Consider the following 13,783-nt stretch of genomic DNA (forward strand, 5'->3'; position numbering starts at 1 on the left):
CTTTCGTTGTCAATGTTTTTTGTACATCTTTTCTACCAGACAACTGTTTAATGCCTGTATATTGTATCAGGAATTTAGATTTTTTTTTTTTCTGCTATTGGAAGAAAACTTTTGGTACTTATGTAATATCTGGGCGCCCGATTTTTTTTTTTTTTTTTTTTTTATCGCATCGCATGCAATATAGTGGCATACAATTCATGCGATGCGATTTTTCATTATAAAGACCCGATTTTTAATTGTATAGTCACCCATGGGTGATTTCATACCCCCACTATCCAACTACGCATGGAGTTGATTTTATATAGTGTGGCGAGCGCAGAGAGCCACCGAGCCCGAAGCGTGGCGAGTGGACGCAGAATACATGTAAAGTAATCTGTGGGGCTCGCCACGCTTGTGGCTCGCTGCGCTCGCCACACTATATAAAATCAATTCCATGCGTAGTTGGATAGTGGGGGTATGAAATCACCCATGGTTGACTATACAATTAAAAATCGGGTCTTTACAATGAAAAATCGCATCGCATGCCATAAGTAGTGGCATGCAATGAAAAAATCGGGCGCCCAGATAATACATAAGTACCAAACTTTTTTCCAGTATGAAACTTGCCAATTTTTGTATCCTAAATCAGGCTTAGGATGGGATGTACTAAACTTAATGGCTATTTGTGAACTTTGGCTGTATATATTTACTAAGCTCCAGAATTGCATTCCAGTGCTTGGATGCTTTGGTTAATGCCAGGTTTTTACAGCTTCCCCTGTATCCTCCCTTCATACCCAGGCCTATCACACGGAAGTGCCAACATTGCAAAGGTCAGCTCTTATCGGGAAAGCTGTCCTTTGCGATACTAATAGCATTTGTTAGTGCATATGCCAGGGGTTCCCAAACTTTTTTAATCACGGCACCCTGAAGCAAGATAATTATTCTGCGGCACCCTTAGGCTAATGGTTTCTCATTGAGAACAAATATTAAGTTAAATAAATTGTGTTTCTATCTCAGCCTTAGGGTCAGTTATATGATAATGGACAGGATTCACTTCTGTTTGTCCACAGTTTGACTATTATATTGGACATAAACAACTTGAATTGGTCCTAGACCACCAACCCAGGGCACCCCTGCAAGTCTTCCAAGGCACCCCAGGGTGCAACGGCACACAGTTTGGTAACCACTGGCATATGCATTTAATATGTCTGAGGTAAGTGGCATATTGCATTGCATTGCAGAAGTGATGCTTAGTAAATCTCATCCTTTGTGTTTTGTTGACAAAAGTTATTAATATTTCTGAAATAGATGCATTTACTGAATGCAGTTTTGGACCAAAATGCAAAGGCATGTTTCAGGTACCTATATAAATTTTGCACAGAAAAATTAAATATATTTAGGTAAAAATAAACATGTGTTGCTCACAAATGTTTTAGGGTATTTTCAATATGTGATCAAGAAGTGTTGTTTTTTTTTTAACACATGAAAAATAGAACATGCTGCATTATAAAATGTTTAGTGTTAAAATTTACAGTACCCACTGATGTGTGCTGCACTGTTATTATAGATGCAGGTGAGCTACTTCATTCAATTTAACCCTTGGAGAGGCAACATTGCTGTGAGCGATCCTCAAAATATCCACTAAAAATGCCATCATCGCTCACAGAGACTGTTCTTTTACTATAAATGAATATAAATACAGCAAAGTCAATTAATTGATGTTCAGCTAAATATTGCACGCAAAAAAGAAAAATGCTGTGAGTGGATATTTTGAGGATCTCACAGCAACGTTGGCAACCAAAGGATTAATTAAAAAAAAAGGTTTGCTTGCCAATTTTCACAAATTCCCTTGGCACTGAAGTATCATCAATCTTATTTATTTTAATGAAGGGTTGTTTTTCACAAACAAAGGTTGAGTATCCGTTATCCGAATTCTTCCGAAAACCATACATTCCAGAAAGTGGGAAAAAAACATTTCTGATAAAAACTTACTGGGGACATAATATGTAACTGGTACTAAATATGTGCAAGAAAATTATTGCTTGGCATTCATATTCAGTATCTGACATAGTGCACAAACTTTGTTTCATGTTTTGAAACCTTGTTTTTTGAACAAATAAAATATATTTGTGTGTATTTCATGTGGTTGATGTATTTATAGATACTTCAAAATACATTATTGGGTACTTGTGTAGTTTCACGGCGGCAGTTACGTAGTCAGTGTAGTGTCCCTGTCAGAATCGGCATAGTAAGCTTGTGTCTGCGACTGTGTACATTCGTGCCTAACTGGAGCTTACGCAGTTAGCTTAGACAGTCAGCGTTGTTTCAGCACTTATTAAATTGTGTGGGAACCATTGACAATTTTTCACCTGCCTGAAATGACAGGTGTGAATGTGTTCCTGAAACACCCCTACTATCTACGTCAGCCCGAAGCGTGGCGAGGTCAGGAGGTATGCATCCTCCTGACCTGTTCATACCCCAACTATCCATGTCGGCATGGAGGTGATTCTATAAAGTGTGGCGAGCCACCGCGGATTACTTGACGTGTTTTCTGTGTCTGCTCGCCATGCTTTGGGCTCGTTTTACACGTCCCCTCATGGGGCTTGCTGCGCTCACCACACTTCAAGAACGGTGGCTCGCTGCGCTCAACACACTTTATACAATCAACTGCACACCAATGTGGATAGTGGTGGTATGAACAGGTCGGGAGGACGCGTCCCGTGTCCGCTTGCCGCGCTTCGGGCTGACGTGGATAGTGGGGTTTTGAAATGGAGGCACTTTCCAATATGTAATATGGAGCACTGGCAAATGCGTCCTTTATTGTGTATGAGACGCACTTGCCTTCTCCCAGAAGGGGACATAAGCAGGGTTGCCATACCCCACCACACAAATTACTGATACGCTCGTGTGTCTCAAGCAGATGGAGCGACTCTCCGCCGGCGTCCGCCATCGCAGGGGATCAGGTGGTTACCGGCACAGTGTGAGATGTGCTCAATAGGCTTGCCAGGGATGCCAGGGCCAGAGCTGCAGCTCACGGGGACAGTACAGTGACTACGCTGACTATGCAGGGCTGCTGCTTGGACACTACGCTAGGCTGCTGTTGGGCTACGCTGACAGCATAGTCTGTCACTGTGAAACTACACAAGTACCCATCGCGGATTAAAATCCCCACGAACGGACACCACATAAAAGGCAGAGGCAGACGCTATGAGGTATCCAGCTGAGGAAGCCACCGAATAAACTTTAGGTGGAGAAACGCGTATTGGAGCCTGAATTAGCCCGGTATTGCCACCCGCAGTCACTACCGAACCGGCTGCTGTATATACTCCACGTTTGGGGGATTTCCTTCCGCAGGAGCCATTAAGGATACAAATATTTGGACACAAGCACCTGGAGCTGGTTCCCTTATTGAAGGGTCGACCATACCTTAAAAAGGACTTCTCTTCATCTGCTCTGATAAAGGGAACATGTCCTTTATTTAACCAAAATGAGCCCTGCAGCACAATACAAATGGGACTGGTAACTATCGCTTAATGCCTCTGATATAAACTGAATATCAATAACTGCCTAAAAGCCTCAGTATAGAATACTATACCCAGCCTCGCCATATATATGTGTTAAATGTTGTATGTCCTGTGTGTCAGTTTTCAATAGTGTGAGAATTTATGCCTTTTTTATTAAATAAGTGATATCACACTTTTATTGTTTGATTTAGTCTTTATGGTAAGCAGCGCCACCTAGCGGTATTTGCTTTCAGCTAATACTTTCCCCCTCACTTGTACTAAAAAACAGGTGTACAATTTCCTACGATAGGAGGCTGCAGCTTACACAAAGGAGAAATAACCCACCACCAGAGTTATAAGAGCGCTCCTGTGGGACACTAGGGTCACTGGGTCCACGCTTGCTCCTTTCCCCACCCTCATTCTGGCAGTGATAACCTGGGCTAATGTTAACACCTTTATAAACCACAGGATGGCATAGTTCTTCCAATGAATGGCCAAGCAAGATTTGGGTTACAAAGGACATTATGTCAGCAGCGTGTCATGAAAACAATCCCTCACCATTGCCAAAAGAGTAGGAACTACAGTACACTACAATTGCCCCAATTATCAAGCCCACATTTGAACACTTTTTGTATCCCCTTTAATCCACATTCTAAATATACTTTCCATGGTGTAATGTGCATCGTGTACAATATACTTTTGAATTCTTTGATATCTAATACACAAAGTAGTCATGAAGTGTACCTTCCATTTAGCCGTAAAGTAAGGAACAGTTCTTTGGGGAGACAAAGGGATTGCATGGCATAGAGGGGCAGATTTATTTTGTTCAGCAGGGGTTTTAATTACACCACAGTTGTGAGTTGCAGAACTCTGCTTAAAAAGCTTGTGTTAATTGTAGGTACAGTATAGATAAAATGTTGGTGTTAAAATATTATAATCCAGCTGAAATTGTTCAAATTATTTGGTATGTCCAGACTGACAAAACTTATCCAGGAACCCTGCACTTGCCCAGTCTTCAGATTTTCCCAGTTCCAGGAATCCAGCAAATGTAGCAAATAGGGGGGAAAGGACACTGGAAGACCTGCCTACTAAAATAAACTGTATGTAAGTGAATGAGGTTTCCATTTGCTCACCAAGGAGATGCTTCAAAGCCTCAGATGCAAAACCCATATACAGGAGGCAAAATTCTGCAACTGAGCAGTTATCTACTTGACCCATTTGATCTAGAAAGAGAGCTTTATTTATGAAGGTTGGATGTGAAAATTTGAAACCACATTTCAGTGTAAAAGCTTTACACCTGTGCTTACCATACTCTGCCAATACAGTTCAGGTTTTAAGGATATCCATGATATTTTATCTGTGTTCTCTAATATAGTGCAATGTGGGATATTCAGACCTAACCACTGGTCTGCAAATTTGCAGCCTGGTCGACTACTGACCAACTGCACATGGATCTTGAGGTAATTCTGCGATAAAATCCAGCATATTTTTTTAATTGCTAGGTGTCCATAACTCAACTGATGGGATGCTGGTGTTTGGGGGGGTGGTAATTGGCGGTTTTCTGGAAGTGTCATGGAAAATGCACACGTGCCCGTGCACTTAGAGCGAAGGCGTGTGAGGTCAGCTCTGGCCCCGATCAGTCTGTTTCTATCGCATTGACCGATTAGGTCCTGGGCACACACTGGAAATATCATATGATGGCGAGCAAATGGATTTGCAGCTAATTGCCAATCTGCAATATTTTCGTAACCCTTCTGCAGCCTTGCGCAGGGCGGGTTTTCACTCCGGCACAGTGGCAGTCATCTGATCGCAGAGGTCTTCAAATTAGCAGAGAAGCGATCAGGTCTGAATAACCCATAATATCAGAGTAAGAAATTCTGATATCTGACAAGCACCTGATGTATCCTGGCTAGACTGTAGTCTACATCAGCCTGGATATCAAGCGCATATTTAGAAAAAGATTAGTATCTATTAGACTTATAAAAATAATGATCTGCACATCCGCTGTGCTGTTAGGAACTAATGTCTATTATGTACAAAACTTAGCATGCAGCAAGAGTTGAAGCAGAGGTGCTAAGTGCCAGGTATATTAAGCCTTAACAAGTGATAAAGGGATGACGGAGCGACAGTCGGGATTCCAGCGGTCAGTACACAGACATCAAAATCCAGACTGTAACATGGCCGTGAGGGCTTGATTGGCTGGTCCAAAACCAAGCCTGTAACATGGCAGTGAGGGCTTGATTGGCTGGTCCAAAACCAAGCCTGTAACATGGCAGTGAGGGCTTGATTGGCTGGTCCATTATTACCCTCCACTTTATCACTTGCTAAGGCTTTGTCACGCCTGTGGCTAGATCTTGGCTGGAAATAACCACAGGCATCGGGGCTGATGGGTACTGAAACCTGGGAGCCTTGATGAGGGTGTGGTGCATGCCAGGGACCCTCGGACAGTAGCAGACATGACCACTTAGGATAAAAGTCTTTATTGACTATAGCAGATAAACAACTGGTAAGTTTGAGGAATGGTATCACAGGCAGTAACTAATAAGCATAAATTACAATAGCTAGATTGGTATTTAGCTGCAGTGTATGCGCACTGATGAAGTCCAATAACATACAGCATAGATGGGAGGAAGCTGGTGCAGTGCTAAACGCACTGATGAAGTCCAGAGCATAAATGAAGGAGCTGTGTAAGAACACAGATGGAGTCCACAGTAGAATATGCAATGCAGATGGTAATGAATACTGTCCACTGTGAGGAGCTGGATACCAAGGAGGATGGTCATGGGATGAAGGTATTGATGGTAATGGGCACTTCTCAAACAGTCACTGGAAAGAACAGAGTCGCTGATTCAACATCGATGATGGCAGTAATCGATGGGATTTATTGATGGTGGTGGATATCGATGTAGAGGGCACCTGTGTGATCAGCTGAAATGGGATGACAGCAATGGTGACATGGAAGGATGAAGAGCCCACTGAGGAAGTTGGTGTTGCGATGACGGAGCACCGACGATGAGAGGAAATGATGACGGAGCACCGACGATGAGAGGAAACGATCGTGGAGCACCGACGATGACCCAACGATGACAGAGCACCGATGATGGAGATGAACGATGACAGAGCACCGGTGTTGAAGCCAGGTGGCTGCTTGCAGGAGATGTCACAACCTGGAAGGAGTGGAATCCTCAGGAACTGGAACCTGCAACACAGCTTGGAGACAGAACACACCAACAGGTAATAACCTCAGAACGAGATCAGTAGCACTGGCCCTGATCTGACTTCACCCAGCTTATTTATAGGGAGCAGTGGAAGTGGAAAGGTGGGGCAATGAGCCAGACTGAGGGATCGCCAGGATTGGCTGGGACTGGAACATGTGACTGGAAAGACATGGCTGCTCCCATGTCTGGGAAAGGCGGGAAGCCTGGTTTGTTTGGCACATGGTCTGAGCTACAGTAATGGCGGCGGCATATAAGCCGCAGGAGGCTGAAGCTGAACCTCAGGAGTGACAGGCAGGGAGTGAAGTGCAATCGCAGAGACTGCGGCACTGGGTAATTGCAGATGCTGTACAGTGCGGCAGTGCGGACACGGCGCAAGTGGAAACCATATCTGGAGCGCAGCGCCAGTCTTCTCAGGCATCTGGACGGTAAATAGGTTTGTTGTAATACCCAGATCGTGACAGATTTAATACTTCTGACCCACAATCAGGGGCGGGCTGGGCCAGGGGGAAGGGTGCCACATGCCTCCCAGGCCGGAATGACTATGTTCTGGCTGGGCAAGCTGTGTGCATCTTGCACACTGCCGCAGCTGCCTTTGTGTCCAAATGTAAGGTGACTGCCTCTCCAAAAATGACCGCTGCCTTAGAGGAGACCACCGCTAGAGGTACTGCTATACCTCTATTGTCTGTCTGAAGAGAACAGCGCGGCCAGTGATACCCGGAAGTCTGGATTCGGGTAGCGCTGGTGCGCTATTTAAATGGAACCCCTTGGCGACGAGCATGTACCCTGGCTCTCCTCAGGCAAAAAAATATCACTCCCCATGGCAACAAGAATGAAACCCCTGGTAAGAAGCATGGAACCCCTGGGAACCAGCAATATTCCTCTGACAATGAGCATTTAGGTAAGCAGCAGTTATATGGTATAATATGCAATAGGCAGGGCTATTTTTCAGCAGGCTCCAGCAGGAACTGAGGCCCTTATTCTAGTTCACTCTTTCTGACAAAATATTTCTTAGATGGACAAAACCATGTGCACTGCAGGTGAGGCAGGTGTAAAACCCCACCCAAATCTAATTATCTCTGCACAAGTAACACCTGCCTCACCTGCAGTGCACATGGTTTTGTCCATCTAAGAAATATTTTGTCAGAAAGAGTGAACTAGAATAATAGCCTCAGTTCCTGCTGGAGCCTGCTGAAAAATAGCCCTGGCAATAGGCATTATGTTTAATGGGCATTATGGTATTGGAATTACGACGTGTGGCATTGTGTTTTATGGGCATTACGTTGTTGGCATTTATGTGCAATGGGCATTACAGTGTGTGGCATATTTAATTGGTATTACGGTGTGTGGCATTATATTTAATGGGCATTACGGTGTTGTCATTATGTGTAATGGTTCCAAGCGCCACTGGTGTTCACAGTGTTAAAAGCACCAAATGTGGATGTAAATAAATGATAAAGTCACCCAGGGCCGGCGCTACCCACTCAGCAGCTCCTGCAAAGCAGGGAGGTGCCATGCTGAAAAGGCGCTGTCTCCCTCCCTGCTCTGCTAAAGCTGCCTCATCCTTCACTGTCACTGCTTCCTGCACGCCGCCCGCAGCACCTGTCTGACAGCTGGTAGTATAAAGAGCTGCTCCCTGCCCCGCAAGTTCACACAGCCTGCGTGCTGCCCGCAGCACCTGTCTGACAGCGGGCGGCAGTATGGAGAAGCTGAGCAGCTCCCTGCACCGCGCACACACTGTCCTCCTCCTTCTTCATTCTTCCGACCTGCCCCCTCTTCCTCACGGACACTTGCACTGAGGCATGTAGCGCTGTCTGTGAATGCCTGGATGACATGTCATGTCCAGATCTGCCCCCTACCCATTGCTTCCTGTGCCTGTCAGCTGTCAATCAAATGACAAACAGGCAGCAGCACCGCCTCCCCTTCCTTCCCTCTTCTCAGTGTGCTGTGCCAGTACCACTGCCAGTCCCCAACACTCCGCCTCCTCTATCTCCTCCCCTCTTCTTCCATCTCCCCTTCTTTCCCCCTGAGTCACGAGAGGGGTGTAATGGCGTCCTCAGCGTCCTGCCTATGCAGATAGAAGAGGAGGGACTGCACAAGAGTTAAACAGCAAAAGAACAGTGAGTCTTTTATTATACATGTTTATAACACATTTTTTAATAATTGTAGATTTTTTTTATATTAATTTAGACACTTTTTAAATAATGGGCTGGATTATGTGCCTAAATGTGGCCATACATGCTACATTCGGGCATCGCATCGCACAGTACAAAAAGTATGTGCTGCACATACTTTTTGTACTGCTTTCGGATCGCATCACATTGCATGAATGACATGCGATGCGATCTAGCACATAACATATGCGATTCTCGCAGCGTGTATGGGCACCTTTAGTGCCTGCAACATTTTGCGGACACAGAACTGAGATGGTGTATGCATACATGTACATGCACCCGAGATCCTCCATAGGATCGCATGTTGCATACGCTCCCACAATCGGGCTGCAGCTTGTTGCAAAGGCAATGTGAAAGGGCGCAAAATGTGTGGTTTGCAGGAGGGCGTCGGACACCCTAGCACCGGCCCTGAAGTCACCACAGAGTGGAATGAGCCCCTTAAAGGTTGGCAGATGTCAAGGGATCATTTTTATTTACATCCACATTGGGTGCATTTAACATTGTGAACACCAGTGGCACTTGGAACCATATTACTCTGCTTGTTTTGTTTATTGCTTAAGTGGAAGTGGGATTTTACTCTATATATGTTGTACTAAGCTGCATCTAGTCTATTGTGCGCACCAAACCCTGAGAATCTCTTTGTGCCGATTATGTGTAACGGGCATTATGGTGTTGGCATTATATGTAATGGGCATTAAGGTGTTGGCATTATGTGTAATTTGAATTACGGTGTGTGGCATTATATTTAATTGGCATTACAGTGATGGCTTTATGTGTAATGGGCATTACGGTGTGTGGCATTATGTGTAATGGGCATTACAGTATAAATTTTTGCAATGCGCCTTCGGCACTCACTGTCCCCATTTCTGTTCCCATAACATCTCTTCCACACACTCTCCTTCTTCAGAGTCTACATTAGGTAGGGGTGGGGTGGATAAAGGGCGTCTGGGAGAAACCTCAGACTCCTTATTAAACTGCTCCATAAAAGCATTAATCTTGTGCACACTTTGAGCAGTGTCGTCCATGGCTTGTATAAATGCAGGGTCCCCCTGAGAGGGGGGAATAGAGCCAACAGAAGGTTGTGAGGATGACAATGGTCTGAGAGATCTAACCAACTCATCCCTCGGTCTATTTAAAGCCTGTACTAAGGCAGACACAGACCTTCCCAGAGCAGCTGCCCACTGGGCACAGATTCACATGTAGGGCATATATCCCCATGGTCCATCTGTTCTCCCCCCCCCCCCTCCCCCTCCCCGAAGCACAGCAGCATTACACCTTTCTGTCATGATTTATCACAGTGCACTGTCAGTCTGTACAAAGTCAATACATCAGTGTACTTATCTGTCTGCCGCTGTATCTGACCCTCTGTGGTCACTGGGAATATCGCTGCCTCAGAAGAAGCTTGTCACTCTGTCTGCAGAAATAATCTCCTTCCAGCTCCGCACAGTGTGGGAAGAAAGGGTGCCAGGGCAGAGTGAAGGAAGAGACCAAGTCCCTGCTACAGCCGTGAGGGAAGCTTTTTTGGCACCCTTCCCCCTGTAAGCCGCTCCTACTAAGTGCTTCTGTCTTCTAGTGTCTCCCCTTAAATGGGGACCACTTGGAATCACCCAGCTGCGCTGGGCTTCTGTAACAGGCTTCAACACTCAAGAGAGTTCAGCCTGTAAACCCAAGATGACAGCCACCATCGCAGGGTGTCCGTCACCCATGATCCCCCCCCTATGGAGGGAGCCGGCTCAGGAGTCCCCCAGGGCCCAGGAAACCTCTCTGTGAGGAGGTTACAGTGCTTTGCTGAGAGACCAGATAGCGTATCTCAGCACACAGGGAGCTGACAGGACGCCCTTCTGTCAGTCTCTGCTGGGCTGACAGTGTGAGGAAATTCCCCTTGAAGCCACACACTGTAAACTGCTCTAACTGAGGTGAAATAATAATAAAAAAAAAACCTAGCTACTCTAACGCATGGCTGCTTCAGCAGCCCCTCAGCATAGAACTCACTCCAGTTGGCACCTAAAATGAACTGAGGAATGCAGAAGGGAGAAGCCTGCCTCTCTAAAAGCTTAGCATAGGTGCCTGGCTCCTTTGGCCCCTCCTACATCCCATGGTTAAGCTGTGTCACCAGGATGGATGAAAGAGAAAGACTGAGCTCTTTTTATCCATTGACCAAGTCTAACTATGCAAAGTGGAAAAGTCCTTCTGCAGGGGAGCACATGAAAAGTTTAATTAAGTTAAATTCTTCCAATTCCTACAGCGACCTCCCATATAGGCAGTTGGACGCAGGTCTTTAATTTTTATGTTCCATTACAGGGACCACAGTGCCATAGACTCTTGGCAGACACCCCTGAAGACTGCTTCACATCCAATCCTACCCCAGAACAGGTGTCTATACTGGCCATCAGGCATGTAGCCTATTACATTGGTAAAGCCGCTCTTGATATAGTCCCGTTATCCTCTTAGGCTTTACCGGCTTCTAGAGCAGCATGCCTCATTGCATGTCTCTACTCCTGGAAAGTAGATTCGGATGCCAAGCCAGCAATAGAAGCACTTCCATACACAGGCAGATTGCTATCCAGACCAAAATTGTCATTTATCTGGCAGCTTCCCTACCCTCAGATTCTTCAGTAAAACCTCTGGCTTTGTCCTTTCACCCACAGGGCAAGCCTTTCTGAAATTATCTCACACTGTCAATGCCTCAAAATCTAAACCCAAGCAGCCATGGACAGCAAAACCCAGCTGCTGAAGGGAGCCATTCAATACTTACTACAGTTTGGTGTTGTTATGCCTTTCCCACTTTTTCAACAGAAGCAGGGCTTCTATTCTACACTCTTCTTGGTTCAGAAACCAAATTGTTCCTATTGTCCCATTCGGAACCTAAAGTTGCTGAGCAAATACCTCAAAATACCCAATTCCCGCATGAAAACGGTACGCTACATTGTCCTAGCAATGCAGACTGGAGATGACATGGTCTTTCTGGACATACATGATGCATACCTCCACAAACACATTGAACCCTGTCTTCATCAACAGTATCTCCATTTTGCTGTTCAGGACCAGCATTTTAAATTCCAGGCCATAACCTTCAGATTGTCTACAGCTCCAAGGGTATTTACCTTACTCATGGCGGCCCATCAATTAGGGTGGCGGGATCCTGGGATTTGGCCCCAAAAATGCCGGGATTTCGGGATTAGTCATGTGCAGTCTAATGCCGGGCAGCATCTGAGCACCCGCTTAGATGCTGCCCGGCTTCTCCCGGTAGAGCAGCACTGCGCAGTGTGACCTCTCAGCGTGACTAGATCAGAGGTCACGCTGCGCAGCAGGCAGAGGTCACGCCCGGCAGTATGTAGCCGTCTGCCTGCCCAACGTGCTAACCCACCCACCCAGCCAGCATGAACCACCCGCCCTCCCACCCAGCAATCCGGCTCCCGGCAGTCTGAAGCTGACCGCCCACCCACCCGGCAACCCAGCTGCAAATGTAAGTAAATGTGGGGCAGCCGGGGCGTTTTTTTATTAGGAAAGCCAATCCCGGGATTGAAAAAATGCCCCAGGATTGGCTTCCCTAGCTGCAATGCAAACCCTGTACACACCATGATATCCACCTTTGACCTGGTGGAATACACTCAATTTCATTCCAGGCTTCTAAAATTCCTTTCGAGTTGGAACGGTCTTCCCAACAGGATCAAATATCAGACTATGATCCTCGCTCAGAATGTTTGGACAGGTCTCTCATGGGGACTATACGTAGCCAACCTAGTCAAGGGGCGACCATTCTGGGTTCCACACTGAACTCTTCTCACCAGAGATGCCAGCCTCTGAGGATGGGAGCGGTCACAGGCAGTAACTCCTTCCAGGGCTGCTGGCCTCTAAGAGAAAGGGTTCTTCCAACAAATATCCTGGAACTGCTTGCTGTGTACTTCAAATTACTCAAAGCCTTAGATGTAGCTTTGTCTGACTGGAAAGCCCTAAAAGTGGCTTATATAAATTGGCAAGGAGGCACTCTGTGTGGTAGCAATGTTTTACAATCAGAAAGTGCCAGGATGAGAGATCTGGAGGTGTGCTTTGTAGACTAACAATCCAATGGTTGTTTGGTCTTTGTCTCTTTCCCTCCAGTGTCTCTCATTCCTAGAATACCACACAAACTCATGGAGGAGAGCGGCAAGATCAAACTGGTGGCTCCGGCATCATTGTTTCTCGCATCTTTAGCGTCTCTACCAGATCTGCTCTCACAGGGCCTCTGTATACACAAAGACCTGTCCAGCTTGTCTTAAATAGCATGGTTTACATACATTAGACAGTTTTAGAAGCCTCATCTCACTGCTAAGGTTTAGATAAAAAAAAGCCATTAAAGCAGGACTTGAACACATAAAAACTGGCAAAGCTAATACACACTCTACTGCCAATATTCTAAAGCATCGTTTCTCAACTGTAATCCTAAAGTACCACCAGCAGGGGAGGGGGGAGATTGTGCAAAGGATTGTACAGGGGTTTCCCCATCTCCTGTTAGAAATGCACCATCCTTGCTGCTGAATGCAGTGGCTACTACAGAGAACACCCTCAGTGTGATACTGCAGCATAAAAGTTTTGAATCTCCAGCTTCAGAATCTGCCCTGCACATCCACAGAAATAGGCAGGCTGGGCATATATAGGAAGCAAGTACTGAAAACAGATTTTCAGGAGCACTATGAAACGGTCTAAACACCCACTCCAGCTAAGACCATTTAGTAACACTTGTTTATTATTCAAAAGAAAGATTGTGATTAGGTTCTTCAAGGAATAATAAAAAAAGGGTTTCATTTAAGACATTGTGTAGGTGACTAACATTTTTCTCATCAAAAGAAAATGTGTGCCCCATAAGCCTGAACAGACTGTACCGTCTCAACCCTCAGGTTTTCCAAACAGGTCATGGCTTGAGGACCATTGC

This window comes from Crinia signifera, chromosome 4, assembly GCF_055691185.1.
Source record: "Crinia signifera chromosome 4, ASM5569118v1, whole genome shotgun sequence".
Classification (NCBI taxonomy): domain Eukaryota; kingdom Metazoa; phylum Chordata; class Amphibia; order Anura; family Myobatrachidae; genus Crinia; species Crinia signifera.